The 24,071-nt window shown below is 43.9% G+C and overlaps 1 long non-coding RNA gene across 1 annotated transcript in view; it reads right to left on the bottom strand.

Moving 5' to 3' along the window:
* Positions 1-23,852, bottom strand: part of LOC122557524 — a 52,455-nt gene extending 28,603 nt beyond the window's left edge. The window contains exons 1-2 of the long non-coding RNA XR_006313865.1: positions 23,788-23,852; positions 11,864-11,922 (exon numbers count right to left, since the gene is read on the bottom strand). This is a non-coding gene — a long non-coding RNA (uncharacterized LOC122557524). The remainder of the gene's footprint in view (positions 1-11,863; positions 11,923-23,787) is intronic.
* Positions 23,853-24,071: the final 219 nt, after the last annotated feature.

Below are 24,071 nucleotides of genomic sequence, written 5' to 3'. Positions count from 1 at the left end.
GTGTTGTAGAATGGAACAATTTCTCAAAATACCAGATTGGGCACTGCACGTGGCCAGTTGTAGTACATGGCACGTGCTAACTGTGAATGGGCAGGTCACAGAAAGCATCACACATGTTTCATTGAAGAGGGTTCCAGGGACACGGGGCAAATGCTGTGGCCCTGACTAAAGAGGGACAGGGGACGGCAGTGGGAGGAAGCAGTGGGGAGAGGACCCTCACAGAAAAGCCTACACGTGGAGCTGCACCAGGCCAGGCAGAGGGAGGTGGGACAGTCTTTACAGGGAACTGACCACCTTTCTTGTCTTGGAGTCAGAGGAAGGGCTGCAGGAGAGAGTGGCAGAGAGAGTGACAGAGAGAGAGTGAGAGAGAAAGACAGAGGTTACCAGGAGGAAGAGGAGAGAGATGCTGCAAAGAGGAGAGATCAGTTTCAAAATAAAATGAACATTGTATTTTGACTACTGGCTACTTTATTTTACATTCTATAGCCATGAACAGCCTTCCCACCACTTGAGAATGAAATTAGCTTTCTTTCTGCTCTTTGTGTCCCTTTGAGGTGTATTATGTAACTATCTTAAAAGTAAGATTTCTTTGGCCTGTAATCAATGACAAATACAAGAGGATTTACATGCTTAATTCTCTTTTTCAACTCTTGTTAAATGTCAATGTTTTGAAATTGGGAGATTTTTTTGTATGAAGTGAATGCACCTTGGAAATTTTATTTCTTGTTATGAAACATCATCTGTACCTCACCATCCGTTTTACTAATTTCCAGGACTGGCATGGTGGTACAGTGGTGACCACAGCTTGCCTCACTGTGTAAGGGAGTTGGATTTGATTCCAGCCTTGGGTAACTGTCTGTGTGGAATTTGCATGTTCTTCCTGTGTCTGTGTGGGTTTCCACTGAGTGCTCCAGTTTCCTCCCAAAGTCCAAAGATGTGCAAGTTGGGTGAATTGGCCATGTGGGGTTACAGGGACAAAGTGGGAGTGTGTGTAGGATGCTGTTTGGAGGGTTGGTGCAGACTTGATGGACTGAATGGTCTCTACCTGCATTCTAGGAACAAATTTGACTTCTAAGGATATCCATCTGTCTGTAACTGAGTTAGAGAATGTTTACTTTGAAATTTATGAATTGAATCAAAGAGTGCTATAGGCCCCCAAATAGTCAACGGGAATTAGAGGAACAAACATGCAGGGAGACTGGGGAGACTTGCAGGAGCAAAAGGCTGTCATAATAAGGCATTTTAATTTTCCTAACACAGACTGGGACTGCCAGAGCGTTAAGAGCTTAGATGTGTTGGAATTTGTTAAATGCACTCAGAAGGGTTTTCACAAGCAGTATATAGAGGGTCCTACTTGGGAATGGGCAAAATTCAACCTCCTCTTGGGAAATAGAGACGGACAGAGGAGTGAGGTGACAGTGGGGGAGCACATTGGGACCAATGATCATAGTTCTATTAATTTTAAAATAGTTATGGTGATCGACAAAACTGTTTCACAGGTTCAAGTTCTAAACTGGGACAAGGTGAATTTTGATGGAATTAGACAGGAGTTTGTGCAGGGGTTGATTGGAATAGCTTGTTTGCAGGCAAAGGGACCTCAGGCCTTTAAAAATGAGATAGCTAGAGTTCAAAGTCTCTGTGTTCCTGTGAGGTTGAAGAGCAAGGTTGGCAGGAATAGGGAACCCTGGAAGACAAGAGATATTGAGGCTTTGACCAGAAATAAAGAATGAGGCATGGCTCAGGTACAGCCAGCTGGGATCAAGGAATCCCAGGAGGTAGATCGAGGATATAGGAGTTTACTGAAGAAGGAAATCAGGAGGGTGAAAAGGAGACACAAGCCTTGGCTTAGATTAGGGTGAATGCAAAGAGGTTCTTTTTAAGTATATTAAAGGAAAAAGAATAACTAGAGAAAGAATAGGGCCCCTCAAGGACCAAAGTGAATATGTATGTAGAGAACTGCAGAAGATGGGCGAGGTCCTCATTGAATATTTCTCCTCTATGCTTACCATGGAGAAAGACATGAAGACTGGGGAACTTGGAGAAGTTAGTGATCATGTCTTGGGGATAGTCCATATCACAGTAGAGAAGGTGTTGGGTGTACTAGAATGTATGAAGGTGGATAAATCTCCTGGGGTCCTGACCAGATATATCCGAGAACACTGCAAGAGGCTAGAGAAGAAAATGTGGGGGGCTCTGGCTGATATTTTTGCACCATCGTTAGCCACGAGTGAGGTCCCAGAAGGTCCCAGAAGGTTGGAGGGTAGCGAGTGTTGTGTGCGCATTCAAGAAGGACTCATAGAAAAATCTGGGAACTATGGACTAGTAAGCCTAACATCTGTGGTAGATAACTTACTTGAAAAGATTCTGAAAGATAAGATATACATGCATTTGGAAAGACAGAGTTTGATTAGGAATAGCCAGCATGACTTTGTGCTTGGGAGATCATGCCTCACAAATTTGTTAGAGTTCTTTGATGAAGTGACCAGGAAGGTTAATAATGGCAGGACAGTAGATAGAGTCTATATGGATTTCAACAAGGCCTTTGATAAGGCTCCACATGGAGAAAGTGAGGACTGCAGATGCTGGAGATCAGAGCTGAAAAATGTGTTGCTGGAAAAGCGCAGCAGATCAGGCAGCATCCAAGGAAGATTATGCCCGAAACGTCGATTCTCTTGCACCTTGGATGCTGCCTGACCTGCTGCACTTTTCCAGCAACACATTTTTCAGCTAAGGCTCCACATGATAGGCTGCTCTGGAAGGTTTGACCACAAGAAATCCATTGTGAGTTGGCAAATTGGATACTCAATCGGCTTGATGGTAGGAAGCAGAGGGTAATAGTGGAAGGATACTTGTCAGACTGGATGCCTGTGACTAGTAGAGTGCCTCAGGTCAGTGCTGGGTCCATTGCTGTTTGTTATCTATAGCAATGATTTGGATGAGAATGTATAAGGAATGATTAGCAAGTTTGCAGATGACACTAAAATAGGAGGTATCGTGGACAGTGAGGAAGGTTATCAGAAATTGCAGCAGGACCTTGATCAGCTGGGGAAGTGGACTAAGAAATGGCAAATGGTGTTTAATATAGATAAGTGTGAGGTCTTGCATTTTGGAAAGTCAAAACAAGATAGGTGTTTCATGGTGAATGGTAGGACCTTAAGGAGTGTAGTGAAACAGAGGGACCTTGGAGTTCAGATTCACGTTTCTCTGAAAGTGGACTCACAGGTAGACAGGGCAGTGAAGGTAGCCTTTGGCACACTGACCTTCAACAGCCAGGGCATTGTGTATAGACGTTGGGAAGTTATGTTGCAGTTTTACAGGATGTTGGCGAGGCTGCATTTAGAGTATTGTGTTCAGTTTTGGTCCCCTTGTTATAGGAAGGATGTTATTAAACTGGAAAGAAGAAATTTACAAGATGTTGCCTGGAATTAATGGTCTGAGTTATAGGGAGAGGTTGGACAAGCTAGGACTTTTTTATCTTTAGAGCGTAGGAGACTGAGGGGAGAGCAAGTCAACGTGGATAAGATCATGAGAGGCATAGATACGGTGAATGCACTGTCTTTTTCCCAGGGCTGGGGAATTGAGGATGAGAGGGCATCACTTTAAGGTTAGAGGGGAAAGATCGAAAGGGAACCTGAGGGGCAACTTTTTTTACACAGAGGGTGGTGCGCATATGGAATGAGCACCCAGCGAAAGCCGTTGAAGTGGGAACATTTACAATATTTAAAAGGCATTTGGACAAATATATTGATAGGAAAGGATTAGAAGGATATGGGCCAAGTGCAGGGCTAGCCTGGGTGGATATTTTGGTCAGCATGCACAGTTTGGGCCAAAGGGCCAGTCTCCGTACTGTAGGACTCTTTGACCCTCTGTGACTATGAGTTCACACAAGCACGGGTTACACTTCTCTGATACTCTGTAGTCTTCTGCCAAAATCAAAACAGGACAGAACATCAAAAGCGGGAAAGGTCAACTGTATTGGTGGAATTTATGATAACCCTGGCGAAAGTGAGATTAGAGTCAAGATCAGAATGGTGCTGGAAAAGCACAGCAGGTCAGGCAGCATCCGAGGAATAGGAAAATCAACGTTTCAGGCAGGAACCCTTAAATGTCCATTTTCCAGCTCCTTTGATGCTGCCTGACTTGCTGTGTCTTTCCAGCATCACTCTAATCTAGACTTTATAATAACCCAGTCTAACTTCAGCAGTAAAACAGAAGATTGAGAGAATGAGTAGTTTGGAACATCATTTTGGTGACACAGTGGGATTATTTGCTGAGTGAGAGAATTCAGGTATTTAGAAATTAACATTCAGAAAATGGTAACAATTCAAGATCTGATTTTTGATCTCTCTCCAGTGACTCATGTGTCCATGGAATATTGTCAGGCGAGCTGTGGCTTTTAAGGCAAGAGAAAGCTAACAGCGTGCCAACAGTTAAGCCAAGTACAAAGACAGCAGTTATTATGCTTTATTTAAATGCCATTAAGGTTGGATTTTCATGTCTTTACCAACAATGACTTTAACATTGATGACATTTTGTCAACTACATTTAGAGAAGCATTAAAGTAGAATTAATGCATTTCACAAAGCAGTTCATATACATTGAATTACTTTCTCAAGTGCAATCATTGTTCTCAAAGGGCAAATACATCAGCCGATTTCCACAGAACAAGCCCCTATAAACAAATGGCCAATTAATCTGTTTTTGAATATTGTCTGGGACACTGGGGAGAGCTCCCATGCTCCTGTTTGAAATAATGCTAGGGGACCTTTTACATCCACTTGAACTGGCAGCTTAATGACTCACCCTAAAGCTGGTACCCCTGACAGTGCAGCATATCCTCTGCACTGCACTGGAGTTTCAGTTAAGAGTATATTTAAAGTCTGGAGTAGAACTCCTGACCTTCTGACTCAAAGGTGAGAGTGTTGTTAAGCGGAAATAATCCTGTTCATGCAAAATACATTACACAAAAGCTGAACTTCAAATATAAACAAATAAGGATACAGCAGTATAATGAGTAAAGAAAGCTAGCATTGTAATGTTATTAACTGCAATTTGAGCCCACCAATTAGCATTATGATATTAATGAATGAATAGAGATATATTTGCACACATTTCTCTATCTGCTAATTTAGTGGCAGTATTAACTTATAGACTGTTAATCCAGCAAGTACAAACACAAGTCTCATTATGGGTACTTTGAGAATTGGAAAGTTAAAAAGCTCACATTCATATAAGTGATCAAAAACAGAGGGGTTATCATAAAAACCCAATTGGTTTACCAAAGTCCTTTAGCCAAAGAAACCCACTGTCCTGAGCTAGTGTAGGTCTGCACGTTTCTCCAGACCCACAGCAAGGTAGTTGACTTTGAATGTTTTCTGTGATAGTTTCTGTTCAAACAATTTTACAGTGCAACAAGGAATGGATAAATAATGCCCTCACCTTGCCAGTGATACCCACACCACAAGAATGAATGTAAAAAAAAATTCCACATTTAAATTTCAGATGGAGAAGTTTGTCCACTAACATCATCTAAAGATGTTTTCTGGTCTATAGTTTCGTCTGCAGGTTAAGGAAAACTGATGTAACGTTTATTTTCAAAGCACTTTGAGCTCATGAGACCATCTGTGGATGTTTCACTTGACCAAGACTCAGGTAGAGAGAGCAGGTCAGTCACCCAGTTGGTCCAGCCCATGCTGCTGTCAAGTCACAAACGAGACCAAGGCCTGAGCTTCATGCCCCATTCTCCATATCAGGCTTCTCCTCAACAAAAGCAAAGGCGATGGCCAAGAGTTTAGGAAACAGTCACTCTAGAGACAAAAACAGACCATGACACCCCACTTGACCTTAAATCTACAGCACAGAAATGGGACATTCCATACAACTAGTGCCTCTCAGTGACAAAAATAGAAATTGCTGGATAAGCTCAGCAGGTCTGGCAGCATCTGTGGAGAGAATTCAGAGGTAACATTTCAGATCAAGTGTCCCTTCTTCAGAACTGATGGGATCTAGGAAAATGGAAAATAGGAAAATCCCATTTTCCTAGCTACCATCGGTTCCAAGGAAGGGTCGCTCAACCTGAAATGTTAACTCTGATTTCTTACCGCTGGTGCTACCAGATCCGCTGAATTTATCCACTAAGTTCAGCTTATGTTTCTGATAGCCAGCATCCACAGTTGGAATCACAGAGTCTTAGAGTCATAGAGTCCTATAGCATGGAGACAGGTCCTTTGGCCAAACTGGTCCATGCCGACCAAAATATCCACCCACGCTAACCCTGCACTTGGCCCACATCCTTCTAAACCTTTCCTATCCATGTATTTGTCCAAATGCCTTTTAAATGTTGTTAATGTACCCGCCTCAACCATTTCTGCAGGCGGCTCATTCCACATGCGTACCACCTTTTGTGTAAAAAGTTGCCCCTCAGGTTCCCTTTTATTCTTTCCCCTCTAACCTTAAACTGATGCCCTCTATTCCTCAACTCCCCAAAGCTGGGAAAAAGACTGAGTGCATTCACCATATCCAGGCCTTTCATGATCTTATACACTTCTATAGGATCCCCACTCAGTCTCTGAAAGAAAAAGGTCCTTGCTTGTCCAACCTCTCCCTATAACTCAGACCATTGATTCCAGGCAAGATCCTTGTAAATTTCTTCTGCACTCTTTCCAGTTTAATAACACCCTTTCTTTAACAAAGTGACCCATAACTGAGCACAATACTCCAAGTGCGGCCTCACCAATATCCTGTATAACTGCAACATAATTTCCCAACTTCTATACTCAATGCCCTGTCTGATGAAGTTAAAACTCACACAACACCAGGTTATAGTCCAACAGGTTTAATTGGAAGCACTAGCTTTTGGAGTGCTGCTCGTTCATCAGGTGGCTATGGAGAATAACACCATAAGACACAGAATTTATAGCAAAAGAATACAATGTCCTCCTATCCTAACTGATGAAGGCCAGTGTGGCAAAAGCCTTCCTCTCTGCCCAGTCTACCTGTGAGTCCACTTTCAGAGAACCGTGCACCTGGACTCCAAGATCCCTCTGTTCCAGTTCACTCCTTCAGGCCCTACCATTCATCATGCAGTTTTTATTTAGTGTGGGTCAGTGTCTCTTCCATAGTTGACACTTCTCTCACTTTATCATATTCTATCAGCATCTTTTTCTGTTCTTTCTCCATCATGTACTTATCCAGTTTCCCCTTTAATGTAAGCCTGCTATTTACCCGATCATGCTAAACATTTTCACCATTCTCTGAGCAAACATATTTCTCCTGAATTCCCTATCAGTTTTATTCATGTTGGCCTTTTATTCATGGCTCCCATTTCTGGATTCTTTGCATCCTGTCCATACTTACCCTATCAAACATCATCATAATCTTTAAGGCTTCTGTCATCCACACCTCAGTTTTCTTTTTTCCAGAGCCACAGCTTATTTGGGTTTTTTTGTGATTCTTTTGCCTCTCATTTGTGGTCACATCCTTGTAAATTTCCTCTACGTGCTTATATCTGACATTGAGATGAGACACGTGGTGGTGAATCCGTGAATGCTTTCGCTCCTCATTCTGACTGCACTTGCAGAAAAACCTTTTCTAAAGTCACCAGGTTGGAAGAGTTTGCCCTTTAACCATTTAATCTTTAGCAAGCTATTTCAGGTGTCAGGAGGTCCACAAGATGTTACTCAAATAAAGGTCATTGGGGACTGTGTGCAGGGCCCATGATCAAATATGGAGTCCAGAGAGGGGGCTTATGTTAATGTGGATAACAAGGAGGGGTGGTGGAGTTGGGGAGTGTATCAGGTGCCTTGTGCAATGAGGGTATTGGGTGTGGTTATGGAGATTGTGAGAGCTGTGTGTGGGGAGTAATGGGACTCTCAATCATTGGGTAGGTGATGGTTTGAAAGATCAGAGGGTGGTGAGGGAGTATCATACCTGAGTGCAAGAAAGTTGGGTATTGGTAGAATGGTCTGGAATGTTCTTGGACCCCTGACCCTGATCCCAGCTGTAAGCTTTGACATCTAAAAGTGTCAGCTGACTGGATGATGAAGTAATAATCAGGTGATTGCAGACTCAGAGACGGAAGTTTGTAATGGCAGTGGGAGGCGCTGCAGTTTTAACAGTGTGCAGCCTCTAATCTCCCTTGGCAAGACAAAAGATTCATAACCAATTCTCTTCTGTTCCCTGGGGAACAATTTGTCTGAGCCTGCAGCAATCAGGAAATAGATTTAGCTGGCTTTAACATCTCCGCAATCTTCCCCCCACCCACCCCCCACCCCCACCACCCCAAGGGACAACGGGCTGTGAGAAGCTGCTGTGTGGTTGCTTCTTCATTTGTGTAATTAAATAAGCTGTGACAAATTTAACAAGCCGCATTTCCCAAGTTGGCCACGATCGAGGACAAAAGCTCTTCACTGTCAGTGTGTAATTACAGCATAGGCCCACCTCTAGGTGAAAGAGAGAGAGAGAGACAGAGAGACAGCACACTTCAATAGTTTCCCTTTTTGAGAGAAAAAAAGGGATATCATTCCTGGAAAGTTGTCAGCATTCTGTTACATGGAATGACACACAAGGTATTGCACAGAAACAGGGCAAGTGGTCTAGTCTGATGTTTCTACTCCACATGAACTTCTCCCTCTCTCTACAACAGCAGCATGACCTTCTCTTCCTCTCTCCCTTGTGTATCTATTTAAATTCCCAGTATGTTTATCTACATTGAACATTTCAATTACAGTCTTTAGTAGTGAGTCCCACATTTGCAATACACTTTGGATTGCAAAGTTTCTTCTGAGTTCCTTATTGGACTTTTTTGTAGTGATCTGCTATTTACGACTTCTGATTGCAGATCACGACAAAAAATGAAAGATTTCTGTTTACATGCACCCTGTCAAGCCCTTTCTTTAAGGATGTATTTAAGATCATCATTTCTCTGGAGAAAAAGGTGCTAGCCTGTTTAATTATCACTGAGATTCGTAACTTCTGAGTTCGGGTATCATCCAAGTGAATGTTTTTCATACCTGCTTCAGCACCTCATGATCCTATTTGTCATACGTGGATTAGAGTAGTTGACAGCATTCCAAAAGTGGTCAGACCAAAATGTATATAAATTTAACATTCCTGTATACTAGCGAATCTCAATGTTTGTTAATTTTTTTTATTCATTCACAAGATATCAGTATCACTGGCTAAGCCAGCATTTATTTTCCACCCATAATTTCCCAGAAAGCAGTTCAGAGTCAACCCCCCACTGCTATGGGTCTCAAGTCACATTTAGACCAGACCTGTTATGGAAGGCAGTTTCCTTCCCTAAAGAACATTAGTGAACCTGATGAGATTTTCTGACAATTGGCAATGGTTTCATGGTCATCATTAGACTCCATATTCCAGATTTTTATTAAATTCAAAGTCTGCCATCTGCCATGGTAGGATTCAGGCTGGGGTTCCCAGAACATTACCTGGGTCTCTGGATTAACAGTCCATCAATAATACCGCTTGTCTGACGCCACTTCATATCTCATACCAAAACGCAACTTGTGTGTATCGACATTAAATGGAAGCCAGGGATTGCATAAAGGGGTGAGGTTTAGAAACAAGAGTGAGCCTATTTTCTTGGCAGCACACAAACAATCACATTTTAATGATGTTCTTAACATTGTTTTGGAAGCCATGAATTCTTGGTCCAAGAATAGAGCCATAGAGATGTACAGGAATGAAACAGACTCTTCCATCCAACTCATCCATGCCAACCAGATATCCTAAATTAATCTAGTCCCATATCCCTCTAAACACTCCTAATTCATAAAGCCATCCAGATCCTTTTAAATGTTGGAATTGTACCTGCCTCCACCACCTCCTCTGGCAGTTCACTCCATATATGCACCACCCTCTGTGTGAAAACGTTACCCCCACAAGGAACCTTTTAAATCATTCCCCTGTCACAATAAACCTATGCTCTCTAGTTCTGGACTAACTCAAACCAGGAAAAGACCTTGTCTATTTACCTTATCCATGCCCCTCATGATTTTATAAACTTCTATAAGTTCACCCCTCAGCCTCAAACGCTCCAGGGAAAATAGCCCCAGCCTATTCAGCTTCTCCCAATAGCTCAAACCTTCCAAGAATCCTTATAAATCTTTTTGTGGGAGGAAATTGACTGTGAAGAAATTTAAGACATCCTCTGGTTATGAAAGGTAAATGCAAGTCTTTATTTCTCTCTTTCTTTATTAATATTCCAGCAATAAATAGCTACATGGATTTCATGACAAAAGGCTTTCAAAACTTCAATGACATGGCATCTCAAAAAAGCCCTTGAAGCCAAAAACATGGTTACTCTTTTTTACCTGTTTCAATCCAAGATTAATTTTCTCATGGAAGTGTTGTGTGCAGGGCAAAACTATTCGAGAGCATTCCTGGGCCATGCATTGATCAATATTGCCATTTCAATCATTTTCATATTCAATGTCAGGATGTGGCCATCACTGACAAGACCCATTTTCACTTCCTGGAACTGGCTGCACTGTTCCAGTGAAACACAAGTTTGAGGATCAACACCTCATTTTCCACTTAGGCACTTTACAGCCTTGAGGTCTCAATATTGATTTCCACAACTTTAGAAGCTGGACCACAAGACCATACAAAATAGGAATGGAAGTAGGCCATTCAGCCCCTTGAGCCTGCAACCCCATTCAAGAGGATCATGGCTGGTCCAACACTTCTCATGTCCACTTTCCTGCCCTTTCTCCATGACCGTTAATTCCCCGACTGATCGAGAATCTATCCATCTCAGTCTTAAATATACACAAGGACTCTGCCCCCACAGCTCTCTGGGGCAATGAGTTCCAAAGACTCACAACCCTCTGACAGAAGAAATTCATCCTCACCTCAGTCTGCAAGGTAAATTGCAGTATGTCTATTGACCATTTTTCTTGCACACTCTCTTCCCCAGCCCACAGCTGAATCATATTTGTGTCTTGTTTACTTTGCACTTGATAGAAAAGACCTTTTATTTCTCTTTAACAACTTAATTTGTACCCATCTTACATCACTTTATACATCATCACATACAACCTATTTGTCCTTTGCAGTGGATCTCTATACCATCTGCCCTCTGCCCTGTTAAAAGTATAAAAAGGAATCTATTTTCAAACACCTTTCAGTTCTGAAGAAGGGACTCGAAACATTAACTCTGTTTTCTCTCCACTGATGTGGCCTGACTTGCTGAGTTTCTCCAACATTTCCTGTGTTTTCCCAGTAGCACTTCACAAAGGTTGTGTGCCTTGAGGTTGTGTGCTTCCAGGAAAGGATTCCAAGATTTTGACCCATGAACAATGATGACTGGATTATGAATGGGTCAACGCCAAGAAATGAGATTAAACAGAAGGGAACAGTGAAAGGTGATATCCTGTTGGACCTACCGAACAGTCAACTCTTCAACTTTTATGCACGGGTGACGTGTTGCAGAAAAGCCATGTGCCTTTTATTCCACGAGACAGAGCAGAAACTAAAAACTTGCATGCAATCATGGATATAGTTACTTAAGTGAGTGAAGGTCTCCCTTACTTGATTTTTTTGTGTATGGATTTTTAAGTTTGAAATCTACACATGGTCAGATTTAGTCTCAAAGCGGAAGGAAAGTGAAGGCATTTAAGTGTGAAGATATACCACCCGTAGATTCCACTTTATCTTGCAAATGCAGCAACGCTGATAGAATCAGCAGCACGGCTGGGGCCAGCTATTCAGGATGATTAGCAGTGATTTCATCAGCTCCTGCCATCACTGGGTCAATGGAATCTGTTTTAGATGCTGCAGGAACATTAGAGCAAATGGAATCGAGTGATGCAATTGAAGGTTTGAATAATTCAGCACTAACCACTGTTACTGGTGTCTGTGGATCTTTCAGTTTATGAACTTTTTTCTTCATTTGAAACTCTGTAAAAGCATGAGAAATGTATTTTTAAAAAATTACAACTTGCAAAATATCCCAATTGGCAATGCTCAGACTCAATGTGACTGGACGAGATGACAGTATGTGCTAAAGTTTGGATTATTGTCAATAAGGGTGATTTTGACTTTGGACAGAGCGTAAAGCAGGTGAGGGAGGTCTGAAGAAAGATGCAGTGGCTTTTGTTGAGATTTGTCCCCAGCAGCTCTGTGATGTGGGACTCTGTGCTCTACATTCTGTTCCCCGGGACACACATTGAGACAAACATTGACTGTGTCTGGGGGATCATCAGCTCAGTGAAAGACACTCTTTGGTCTGCCCAAAACTTGTTGGTCTTCCAGAACAAAGAGTTGACCTCCACCAAGTGTTATAGACTGGCACATTCCAAGGTCCAGGACTATATGCTGAGACACACTACAGCCTGGGGCAGCTGCCGGCAAGTCACAGTGGGGAAAGACCACTGTCTGACATCTTTCTGCCTAACTTAGATGTTGTTTGTTCACTTATTGGACCCTTCTGATGCCTGAACTACGTGTAAACAAAGTCTTGTACGACTAAGAAATACCTTTGGTTTATTTAGAGTCATAGTCATAGAGATGTACAGCATGGAAACAGACCCTTCGGTCCAACTCAGCCATGCCGACCAGATATCCCAACCCAACCTAGTCCCACCTGCCAGCACGCAGACCAGATCCCTCCAAACCCTTCCTATTCATATACCCATCCAGATGCCTTTTAAATGTTGCAATTGTACCAGCCTCCACCACATCCTCTGGTAGCTCATTCCATACACGTACCACCTTCTGTGTGAAAAAGTTGTCCCTTAGGTCTCTTTTATATCTTGCCCCTCTCACCCTAAACCTATGCCCTCTTGTTCTGGACTCACCGACTCCAGGGAAAAGACTTTGTCCATTTATCCTATCCATGTCCCTCATGATTTTATAAATCTCTATAAGGTCACCCCTCAGCCTCCAATGTTCCAGGGAAAACAGCGCCAGACTATTCAGCCTCTCCCTGTAGCTCAGATCCTCCAACCCTGGCAACATCCTTGTAAATCTTTTCTGAACTCTGTCAAGTTTCACAACATCTTTCTGATAGGAAAGAGACCAGAATTGCACACAATATTCCAACAGTGGCCTAACCAATGTCCTGTACAGCCGCAACATGACTTCTCAACTCCTATAGTCAATACGCTGACCAATAAAGGGAAGCATACCAAACGCCTTCCTCACTATCCTATCTACCTGCAACTCTACTTTCAAGGAGCTATGAACCTGCATTCCAAGGTCTCTTTGTTCAGCAACACTCCCTAGGACCTTACCATTAAGTGTATAAGTCCTACTAGATTTGCTTTCCCAAAATGCAGCACCTTGCATTTATCTGAATTAAACTCCATCTGCCACTGCTCAGCCCATTGGCCCATCTGATCAAGATCTCATTGCAATCTGAAGTAACCTTCTTCACTGTCCACTACACCTCCAGTTTTGGTGTCATCTGCATAATTACTAACTATACCTCCCATGATCATATCCAAATCATTTATATAAATGAAAAAAATGTAGTGGACCCTGCCCCAATCCTTGTGGCACTCCACTGGTCACAGGCCTCCAGTCTGAAAAACAGCCTTCCACCACCATCCTCTGTTTTTGATCTTTGAGCCAGTTCTGTATCCAAATAGCTAGTTCTCCCTATGTTCCGTGAGATCTAACCTTGCAAACCAGTCTCCCATGGGCAACCTTATCAAATGCCTTACTGAAGTCCATATAGATAACATCCACTGCTCTACCCTCATTAATCCTCTTTGTTACTTTTTCAAAAAACTCAATCAAGTTCATTAGACATGATTTCCCATGCACAAAGCCATGTTGACAATGCCTAATCAGTCCTTGTCTTTCTAAATACGTCCCTCAGGATTCCCTCCAACAACTTGCCCACCACTGACATTAGGGAGGAGAAAGTGAGTACTGCAGACGCTGGAGACTAGAGTTGAAAAATGTGGTGCTGGAAAAACACAGCAGGCCAGGCAGCATCCGATGAGCAGGAGAATCGATGTTTCGGGCATAAGCTCTTCTTCAGAAATGAGGCTGGTGTGCCAAGTGGGCTGAGATAAATTCACCTGCACCTCCACACACATCATTTACTGTATCCGTTGCACCCGATGTGGTCTCCTCTACATTGGGGAGACAGTCCGCCTACTTGCGGAATGTTTCAGGGAACACCTCTGGGACACCCGCACCAACCAACCCAACCATCCCATTGCTGAACACTTTAACTCCCCCTCCCACTCCGCTAAGGACATGCAGGTCCTTGGCCTCCTCCATCGCCAGACCCTGACCACAAGACGCCTGGAGAAGAGCGCCTCATCTTCCACCTAGGAACCCTCCAACCACACAGGATGAATGTAGATTTCTCCAGCTTCCTCATTTCCCCTCTCCCCACCTTATCTCAGTCCCAACCCCCGGATTCAGCACTGCCCTCTTGACATGCAATCTTCTTCCTGACCTCTCCGCCCCCTCCCCCTCTCTGGCCTATCACCCTGACCCTCACCTCCTTCCACCTATCGTATTCCCAGCGCCCCTCCCCCAAATTCCCTCACCCCTATCTTTTATCTCAGCCCGCTTGGCACACCAGCTTCATTCCTGAAGAAGGGCTTATGCCTAAAATGTTGATTCTCCTGCTCCTCGGATGCTGCCTGACCTGCTGTGTTTTTCCAGCACCACATTTTCCACCACTGACATCAGACTCATCAGTCTACAATTCCCTGGCTTGTCTTTACCAACTTTCTTAAATAATGGTAACATGTTCGCCAACCTCCAGTCTTCTGGCACATCAATGATACAAATATCTCAGCAAGGGGCCCAGCAATCACTTCCCTGGCTCCCCACAGAGTTCGAGGGTACACCTGATCAGGTCCTGGGGATTTATCCACCTTTACCCATTTCAAGACATCCAGCACTTCCTCCTCTGTAATCTTCCATGTCCTTCTCCACAGTAAACACTGATGCAAAATACTCGTTTAGTATCTCCCCCATGTCCAGCAGCTCAACACAAAGGCCGCCTTGCTGATCATTGAGGGGCCCTGTTTGCTCCGTAGTTACCCTTTTGTCCTTAATATATTTGTAAAAACCCTTCGGATTCTCCCTAACCCTATTTGTCAAAGCTCTCACATGTCCCCTTTTTGCCCTCCTGATTTCCCTCTGGAGTATACTCCTGCTGCCTTTATACTCTTCTCAGGATTCACTTGATCTCTTCTGACTATACCTTACATATGCTTCCTTCTTTTTCTTAACCAAGACCTCAATTTCTTTAGTCATCCAACATTCCCTATACCTACCAGCCTTCCCTTTCACCCTAACAGGAATATACTTTCTCTGGACTCTCATTATCTCATTTCTGAAGGCTTCCCATTTTCCAGCTGTCCCTTTACTTGAGAACATCTGCGCCCAATCAGCTTTTGAAAGTTCTTGCCTAATAACCGTCAAAATTGGCCTTTCTCCAATTTAGAACTTCAACTTTTAGATCTGGTCTATCCTTTTCCATCACTATTTTAAAACGAATAGAATTATGGTCGCTGGCCCCAAAGTGCTCTCCCACTGACACCTCAGTCACCTGCCCTGCCTTATTTCCCAAGAGTTGGTCAAGTTTTGCACCTTCTCTCGTCGGTACATCCACATACTGAATCAGAAAATTTTCTTGTACACACTTACCAAATTTCTCTCCAGCTAAACCCTTAACACTATGGCAGTCCCAGTCTGTGTTTGGAAAGTTGTAATCCCCTACCACAACTACCCTATTATTCTTACAGATAACTGTGTCTGCGTGGGTTTCCTCCGGGTGTTCCAGTTTCCTCCCACAGTCCAAAAATGTGCAGGTTAGGTGAATTGGCCACGTTAAATTGCCAGTAGTGTTAGGTGAAGGGGTAAATGTCGGGTAATGGGTCTGGTTGGGTTGCGCTTCAGCGGGTCATTGTGGACTTGTTGGGCTGAAGGGCCTGTTTCCATGCTGTAAGTAATCTAATCTAATCTAATATAATCTAATCTCTTTACAAATTTGTTTCTCAATTTCCCTCTGACTATTAGGAGGTCTACAATACAATCCCAATAAGGTGATCATGTCTTTCTTATTTCTCAGTTCCACCCAAATAACTTTGCAGGATGTATTTCCGTGAATATCCTCCCTAAGTACAGCTATAATGGTATTCCTTATCAAAAACACCACTCCCCCTCCTCCTTATGAAGGGCTTATGCCCAAAACGTCAATTCTCCTGTTCCTTGCATGCTGCTTGACTGACTGTGCTTTTCCAGAACCACATTCTCTATCTTGTTCGTTGCTTTGTCCCTGCCTGCCCTGACTGTTTGACTCACTTCTTTTCCCAACTGTACCAGTCTCAGATTGATCTCTTTTTTCACTATCTCCCTGGATCCCACCCCCACTTTACTCATTTAAATCCTCCAGAGCAGCTCTCGCAAGTCTCCCTTCCAGTATATTAGTCCCCTTCCAATTCAGGTGCAATCCATCCTTCTTGTCACTTCTACCCCAGAAGGGATTCCAATGATGCAAAAATATGAATCCTTCTGCCATACACCAGCTCCTCAGCCACACATTTGTCTGCTTTATCCTCCTATTCCTACCCTCACTAGGTTGTATCACCAGGAGTAATCCAGGTATTACTACCCTCGAGGACGTCTTTTCTAAATTTCTGTCTAACTTATTATATTCTCCCTTCAGAATCTCATCCTTTTCCCTTCCCATGTGCCAATAAGTACAATGACCTCCTGCTGGTCCCTCTCCCCTCTGAGAACATTCTGCACACTCTCTGAGACATCCTTCATCCTGGCATCAGGGAGGCAACACACCATTCTGATTTTTCGCTGCTGGCCGCAAAAACGTCTGTCTGTGCCCCTGACTTGAGACTCCCCTAACACAATTAATCGCTTTGAATCCAATGTTCCCCTAATTACATTAGAGCCAGTTTTGATACCAGAAACTTGGCTGTTCATGCTACATTCCCCTGAAAGTCCATCACCCCCTACATTTTCCAAAACAGCATACTTGTTTGAAAATGCATAAGTTCACATTTATCCAGGTTGAACTCCATCTGCCATTTCTCAGCCCAGCTCTGCATCCTGTCTATGTCACACTGCAGCCTGAAATAGCCCTCAATACTATCAAGAGCACCTCCAACCTTTGTGTCATCTACGAATTTACTAACCCACCCCCTAACCTCCTCATCCAAGTCATTTATAAAAACTACAAAGAGCAGATGCCCAAGAACATAGCCCTATAAGACCCCACTCACCACTGACCTCGAGGCAGAATACTTTCCATCTACAACCACTCTCTGCCTTCTGTCAGTCAACCAAGTCTGAATCCAGAGAGCCAAATCTCCCTGTATCCCATACCTCCTAACTTTATGAATGAGCCTACCATGGGGAACCTTACCAAATGCCTTGCTGAAGTCCACACACACCACATCCACCGCTCAACCTTCATTGACCTGTCTCATCACCTCCTCAAAGAACTCAATAAAATTTGTGAGGCATGACCTGCGCCTTACAGAGCCACGCCTATGCTTTTCCAAATAGTCATAATCCTATCCCTCAGAATTCTTTCCAACACTTTGCTGACCACAGACGTAAGACTGACTGGTCTGTAATTGCCTGGGATTTCCCTATTCCCCTTCTTGAAAAGAGGAACAACATTCGCCTCCCTCCAATCCTCCGGTACGACTCCTGTGGAGAGTGAGGAAGCAAAGGTCTTTGCCAGCGAACTCCTTTCTCACTTCCTGGAGCAGTCTAGGATAACTCTGTGCTGATCTTGGGGACCTATCAATCTTAATGTTTGCCAAATGTCCAGCACATCAGCTTCATCAATCTTCATCTGTTCAAGTCTGTTTCCCAGCTCCGCAAATTCTCATTCATAACAAGATCCCTTTCCTTAGTGAAAACCAAAGCAAAAAAACTCATTTAGGATTTCCCCTATCTGCTCAGACTCCACACACAAGTTCCCTATGCTATCTCTGACCGGGCCTACCTTCTCCCTGATCATTCTCTTATTTCTCACTTATGAGTAAAATGCCTTTGGGTTCTCTCTAATCCTTCCTGCCAAGCCTTTCTCGTGCCCCCTCCTGGCTCTCCTCAGTCCATTTCTGAGCTCCTTTCTAGCAAGCCTGTAATCCTCTAATGCTGTGCTAGATCCTTGCTTCCTCCACTTTACGAAGCTGCCTTCTTCCTTTTGACAAGAAGGTCCTCTGTTCTCATCATCCAAAGCTCCTTAATCTTACCCCTTCTTACCTGTCTCAGATGAACAAATTTGTGCATCACTCGCAACAACTGCTCCTTAAATAGTCTCCACATGTCTGCTGTGCGCTTTCTGTGGAACAATTGCTCCCAGTCTGTACTTCCCAACTCCTGTCTGATCGTGTCATAATTTCCTTTTCCCCAATTAAATATCTTCCCTCGGTACCTGCTCCTTTCCCTCTCCATGGCTATGGTAAATGTGAGGCAGTCATGGTCACTGTCTCCAAACTGTTCTCCCACGCCAAGATCTGACACCTGTCCTGGCTCATTGCTGAGCACCAAATCCAAAATAGCCTCTCCCCTCCTCGTCCTGTCAATAATGAGTAAAGAAACCCTCCTGAACACACCTGACAAAAAAGGCTCTATCCAAACCATCTGCACTAAGAAGGTTCCAGTCAATAGTGAGAAAGTTGAAGTGACCCATAACAACAACCCTGCTACATCATCATTCTTCCGAAATCTGCCGGCCTATGAGTTCTTCGGTCTCCCTACTGCTATTAGGGGGTCTGTAGAAAACCCCCCAATGCGGTGGCTGTTCCCTTGCTGTTCCTAACTTCCACCCATACTGACGCAGTAGACAAACCTTCCTCAACAACCTTCATTTCTGTAGCTGTGATGCACTCTCTGATTAGCAATGCTACACCCCTCCTCTTTTTCCACTCTCCCTGTTCTTTTTAAACATTCTAAACCCTGGAACATCTAGCAACCATTCCTACCCCTGTGAAACCCACATCTCTGTTATGGCCACAATATCATTGTCCCAAGTTCTAGATTAGAGTGGTGCTGGAAAAGCACAGCAGTTCAGGAAGCATCCGAGGAGCAGGGAAATCGACATTTCGGGCAAAAACCCTTCATCAGATGAAGGGCTTTAGCCCGAAACATCGATTTCCCTGCTCCTCGGATGCCTCCTGAACTGCTGTGCTTTTCCAGCACCACTCTAATCTAGAATCTGGTTTCCAGCATCTGCAGTCCTTGTTTTTACCATCATAGTCCCAAGTACTGATCCGTACTCTAAGTTCATCACTCTTATTTCTGACACTCCTTGCATTAAAGCAGACACACTTTAACCGATCCTTTTGTTTTATTACGTGAAAAATGTTCCTGATAGATTCATTACATCCTGTCACTGCCCCATCTACAACTACCTCCCTCTCAGATATGTAACTCTGGTTCCCATCCCTCTGCCAAACTAGTTTAAACCCTCCCAAACCACACAAACAAATTTCCCAACCATGGACATTTGTGCCCCTCTTGTTCAGGTGTAACCCATCCTTCATGTACAGGTCCCACTTTCCACAGAAGGCATCCCAATGGTCTAAGTACCTGAAGCCCTCCCTCCTGCACCAGCCTCGCAGCCATGTGTTAAGCTGCAGTCGCTGTCTGTTCCTCACCTCACTGTCTCGTGGCACCGGTAGCAAACCTGAGATCACTACTCTACTCGTCCTGCTCTTCAGTTTCCAGCCTAACTCTCTGATGTCACTTTTCAGATCCTCAATCCCTTTCCTGGCTATATCATTGGTGCCAATATGTACCACGATTTCTGGCTGCTCACCCTCCCTGCTTCAGAAACCTGTAAACCCGATCGGCGACATCCTAGATCCTGGCACATACGGTTTATATTTTTAAAATTTAATCAAGTGCCACATTCCAATAAAAACATATAATCAAGGAAGAACCCACTCTACTCACTCTTGTAGATTTACAGCAAGGCTATACTTAAAACTATTCACTTATCTGTTTCTGTGCTGTGACTTCTCCCAATCAGGTTCCTCCAAGATCAATTGTGAATTTCGCTGTTGAAGTTTTCCTAGACACAGTCCAGCGTCCAGCGATATATGAGTTCAAACAGCAAAAGCAGTAACTGTGCAGATTCACTGCTATGTCAGTTAGCAGTATGGGTTTCTTTCTCTCTCTCTCTCTTAGAGACCATATGTTTGCTGCCTTTATCTGTCTTTCTCCCTTTTCAAAGTAATTTTTTTTTTAAACTCTTTTTCAAAGTTCCAAAACAATTACTACAGCATATAAAGCAGTAACTGCTGCTCCTGGAATTCGAGGAAATCACTTTCAACACCTAAAATACCTCAAAAAGGAGCAGTCTCTTACAGCAAGAAATGTTTCCCATCCTCCCATCTTGGATTACCCAGAATCTGGATATAGAATCAGACTCCAATTTTTGCTGGTTTCTTCCTACCGTACCGAACCAAACTGCTTTAGTGACTATGAATGTATAAAGATATTTTTATGAATAAAGCATATTTTTGAATTTAAAATAGAGCTGACAGCAAATTAGCCTCTTTGTACCAGACTCCCAAAGACCACAGACAACATGGCCTCCCAGTTGTTCCTGTCCTCCACACAGAGATCTTAGACAACAGCACCTGGGAGGGAATGAGGTGATGCTACCAGCTGAGTTGTACCTCAGTTATCCAAACATCAATTATCTGAATTTCGGATTATCTGAACAAGACCTTAAGGTCCTGTGAAAATGTTATCCAAACAATCAGTTGTCCGAACAAAATACTCCCATCCCGTCTCGTTTGGCTAATCGAGGTTGTTTTGTATTCAGGTCTTTGGGACTTAATTGGCCAGGACCTGCTGGAGGTGTATGAGAGGATGTTTCTGGCAGGGAGAATGTGTGTATCCATGAGGAAAGGGATCATCACCATCATCTACTAGCAGAAGGGGGAGAAGGAGGAAATTAGAAATTGGCAGCTAATATCATTACTGAGGACAGATTACAAAATCCTTTCAGGTCATCGCCAACCAAGTCAGGTCTGCTCCAGGATTGGTGATTCACTCTAACTAATCCTATCCTGGACGGGCAGGATGTTCTCTGAGAGCCTCGCTTATGTACAATACAGGGGGGTGGACCTCAGTTTCACCAGGAGAAGGCCTTTGACAGGATATCGCCCACCTGCATGTGGGATGTGCTCTCCAAAATGGGCTTTGGGGAGGAAATCTGCAATTGGATCTGACTGCTCTACACTAACATTAATAATACAGTCCCAATCAATGGGTGGGAATCAGAACGCTTCTTAATTAATCAAGAGTTAGGCAGGGCTGCCCACGCGCTCTCCTGCCTTGTTGTAAAGAGCCCTCTGCTGAGTCTATAGGGAAGGAGACAAGCCTGAGAGGTGGGATATTCAGGCAGCAGAGGCCTGCCAGTCAAAGCTTCTCTGTCGATGGATAATATCACTATTTTCTGCTCAGATCTGCTGTCAGTGCACAGACCTATGAGCATCTGTGGCCTCAGGAGCCAAGGTGAATTGAGGCAAGAGTGAAGCTATGTTCTTTGGGGATTGGGCCAACCGATCCTTTATCTCCTTCACTGTCAAGACAGATTACCCAAAGATGCTGGGGACATGGTTCAGAGGGGCAAGACTGTGCACAAAGATTTGGGAGGAGTGCATCGCCAAGGTGAGACAGAAACTGGACTTTTAGGAATATCACTCCCTCTCTATTGCAGGTAAAAACCTGTTCTCTAAGTGTGAGGCACTCTCTCTTGTTGTTGTACATGGGGCAGGTCTGTCCCATTCCCAGAACCTTCACCACTGCAGTCACCTGAGCCATCTGCCATTTCATCTGGAGGTCCAAGATGTACTGTGTCTGAAGGGGCTCCATGGATAATGGAGGGGAGAAGAACGTACCCAATGCAACCCTCACCCTGATGGCCACTTGCGTGTGGCTGCATGTAGCTTTGTGTAGACCCTCGGTAAGCAAACACCAAGTGCCACTACAAACTGAGGTTCTACCTGTCCCCGGTGTTGCAAAAGATGGGACTGGCCTCATTCCCACTGAATGCTCCATGTAATTGGACCTTTCTGTATCACCTGACCTTCATGGAGAAACTTGCAAAGAAAAATACCTTTGGCAACAGTCCATCAGGAAGTGGTCAGCACATAGCATCCTCAAGTCCTGTGGGAAAAGGAGAGGGTGGAACCTGTTGGTTTGTTCCCTGAGCAGACTGTCAAAATCATTGGGCAGAACACTTCATTACCAGAACGTTTCTACAAGCACCAGGACATCGCTTGGCCAGTGGTGAGAAGGGCATTCCCTGTCAGATCCTTCCTGTACGCCCAGTAAGTCTGCAACACTGCACGCTGCCCTTGAAGTGGCTGTGAGAGGGGGTAGAGACTGTCACACATCTCCCGTTGGAACGTAAAGCAAATCTGAAGAGAGGTGCAGTGGGTTGTGACAAGGTTCATCCCGAGCAGCTCCATGACGCAGGACTCTGTACACTACGGTTTGTTCTCCAGCACGCGTATCAAGATAAACATCAGCTGTGCCTGGGGGACCATCAACTCCATGCAGGACACTCTTTGGTCTGCCCGAAACTTGTTGGTCTTCCAGAATGAGGAATTGACCCCAACTGAGTGTTGCACACTGGCACATTCCAAGATCCAGGACTATGTGCTGAGGGACTCACTAAAGGTTGGGCAGCTACTGCCAAGGTGCAGTGGGGAAAGACGAAGATCTTCCTGCTGAAGATAAATGGGGGTCCACTCAGTTATTAGACTCTCCCCACTGCCCCAAATATATGTACATATAGTCTTTGGTTTGTTTGTTGGATACAGTCAATCTCCAATGTTCGCTTGTTTTCTCACAGGCTACCCTACAGACCTGAACTGCCTCTGTCACTGTGTATGTACACAAAGATTATTTTTATGAATAAAGCATAGTTTTGAAATGAAAAAAGACAGCCAGTCAGCCACTGTTCTTATGTTGGCCAGGGGAGAATTCCCTTGATCTTTTAAAAGCCCAGCAATGCAAGGAAATGGGTCCTTAGTATAATGTCTCAGTGGAAAAACAGCATCTTTGATAGCACATCACACCCTTAGTAATGAAGAGAGAATTTTAATCTGGAACATGTACTCCAGCAGAACTTGAACCTTAAACTGTTGAACTCCGAACTGAGTGTTGGTTGCTAAGTCGTGGTTAATACCTAATTGTACACGGTACAATACGACCTGAGTTTGAAGTTTCACTAATATCCAGTGGAACAATCATTGCAATCACAGTAATTCAGTGGAGGAAGTGCTTTTAGATGTTCCTGAGGAACAACAAGCTGCATCGGAACAGCTCCCCTTTACATCCCCTGTGTTAATACTCAGTTCCACACTTCCATGAGAGTTCACTGTATTTTGCACTCTCAACATTATGTTGTCACAGGGAAAGCATTACACAAGAGAGCAAACAATTGAGTGTACCCTCTGAAAGCAGAACCATTTGAAGTAGGTTTCTATACCAACAGTATAAAGTGATTTAAAAAACATTTGAGATGTTTTCTGTACAGAATTAATGATCTCATTTGGTTGCTATCTGATAATCATTAATTTGAGGGGAAACAAGAGTCATCTTTCACACCAATAGCTGATAAGCATCAATAGAGCAACCCAATCTGTAGCTGGAGTTCATGCACACCCCATAATTACCTACTCAGTTTCCAGAGAGAGAGAGAGAGAGAGAAAACAGATTACATATGCTGGGTTAAACCAGCCCTACAAGTTCCTCAGTTAAAGGAAAAGGGAAGAGAAATAGAAAAGATTCATTCACCTGTGCAAACACAACGCAGTGCTCTGCGAGAAAAGAAAAACACGCTGGTTGACCACAAGGATAACGTGCAAGACTGCACTCTGTCTTAGCAAGGTGTGGTATCAAGTCTTGCAGCTGAGCAAACCGTGGATTTGTGCTGTAACCGTCATTGACTGAGTGAGATCTTTCAAAGGCGAAGGTCACACATGCACAAACAGCCCGCCCTGCTCTACGCCCAATCCCAGTGCGCGAACAGTTCCAGCAGGTAGCAGGTGATAACCAGGCAGGTATGCTGGAAATATCCG

Source organism: Chiloscyllium plagiosum, chromosome 15 (genome assembly GCF_004010195.1).
Source record: "Chiloscyllium plagiosum isolate BGI_BamShark_2017 chromosome 15, ASM401019v2, whole genome shotgun sequence".
NCBI lineage: Eukaryota > Metazoa > Chordata > Chondrichthyes > Orectolobiformes > Hemiscylliidae > Chiloscyllium > Chiloscyllium plagiosum.
The sequence above is the reverse complement of the archived record's forward strand: the minus strand, read 5'-3'. Positions and strand labels throughout refer to the sequence as shown.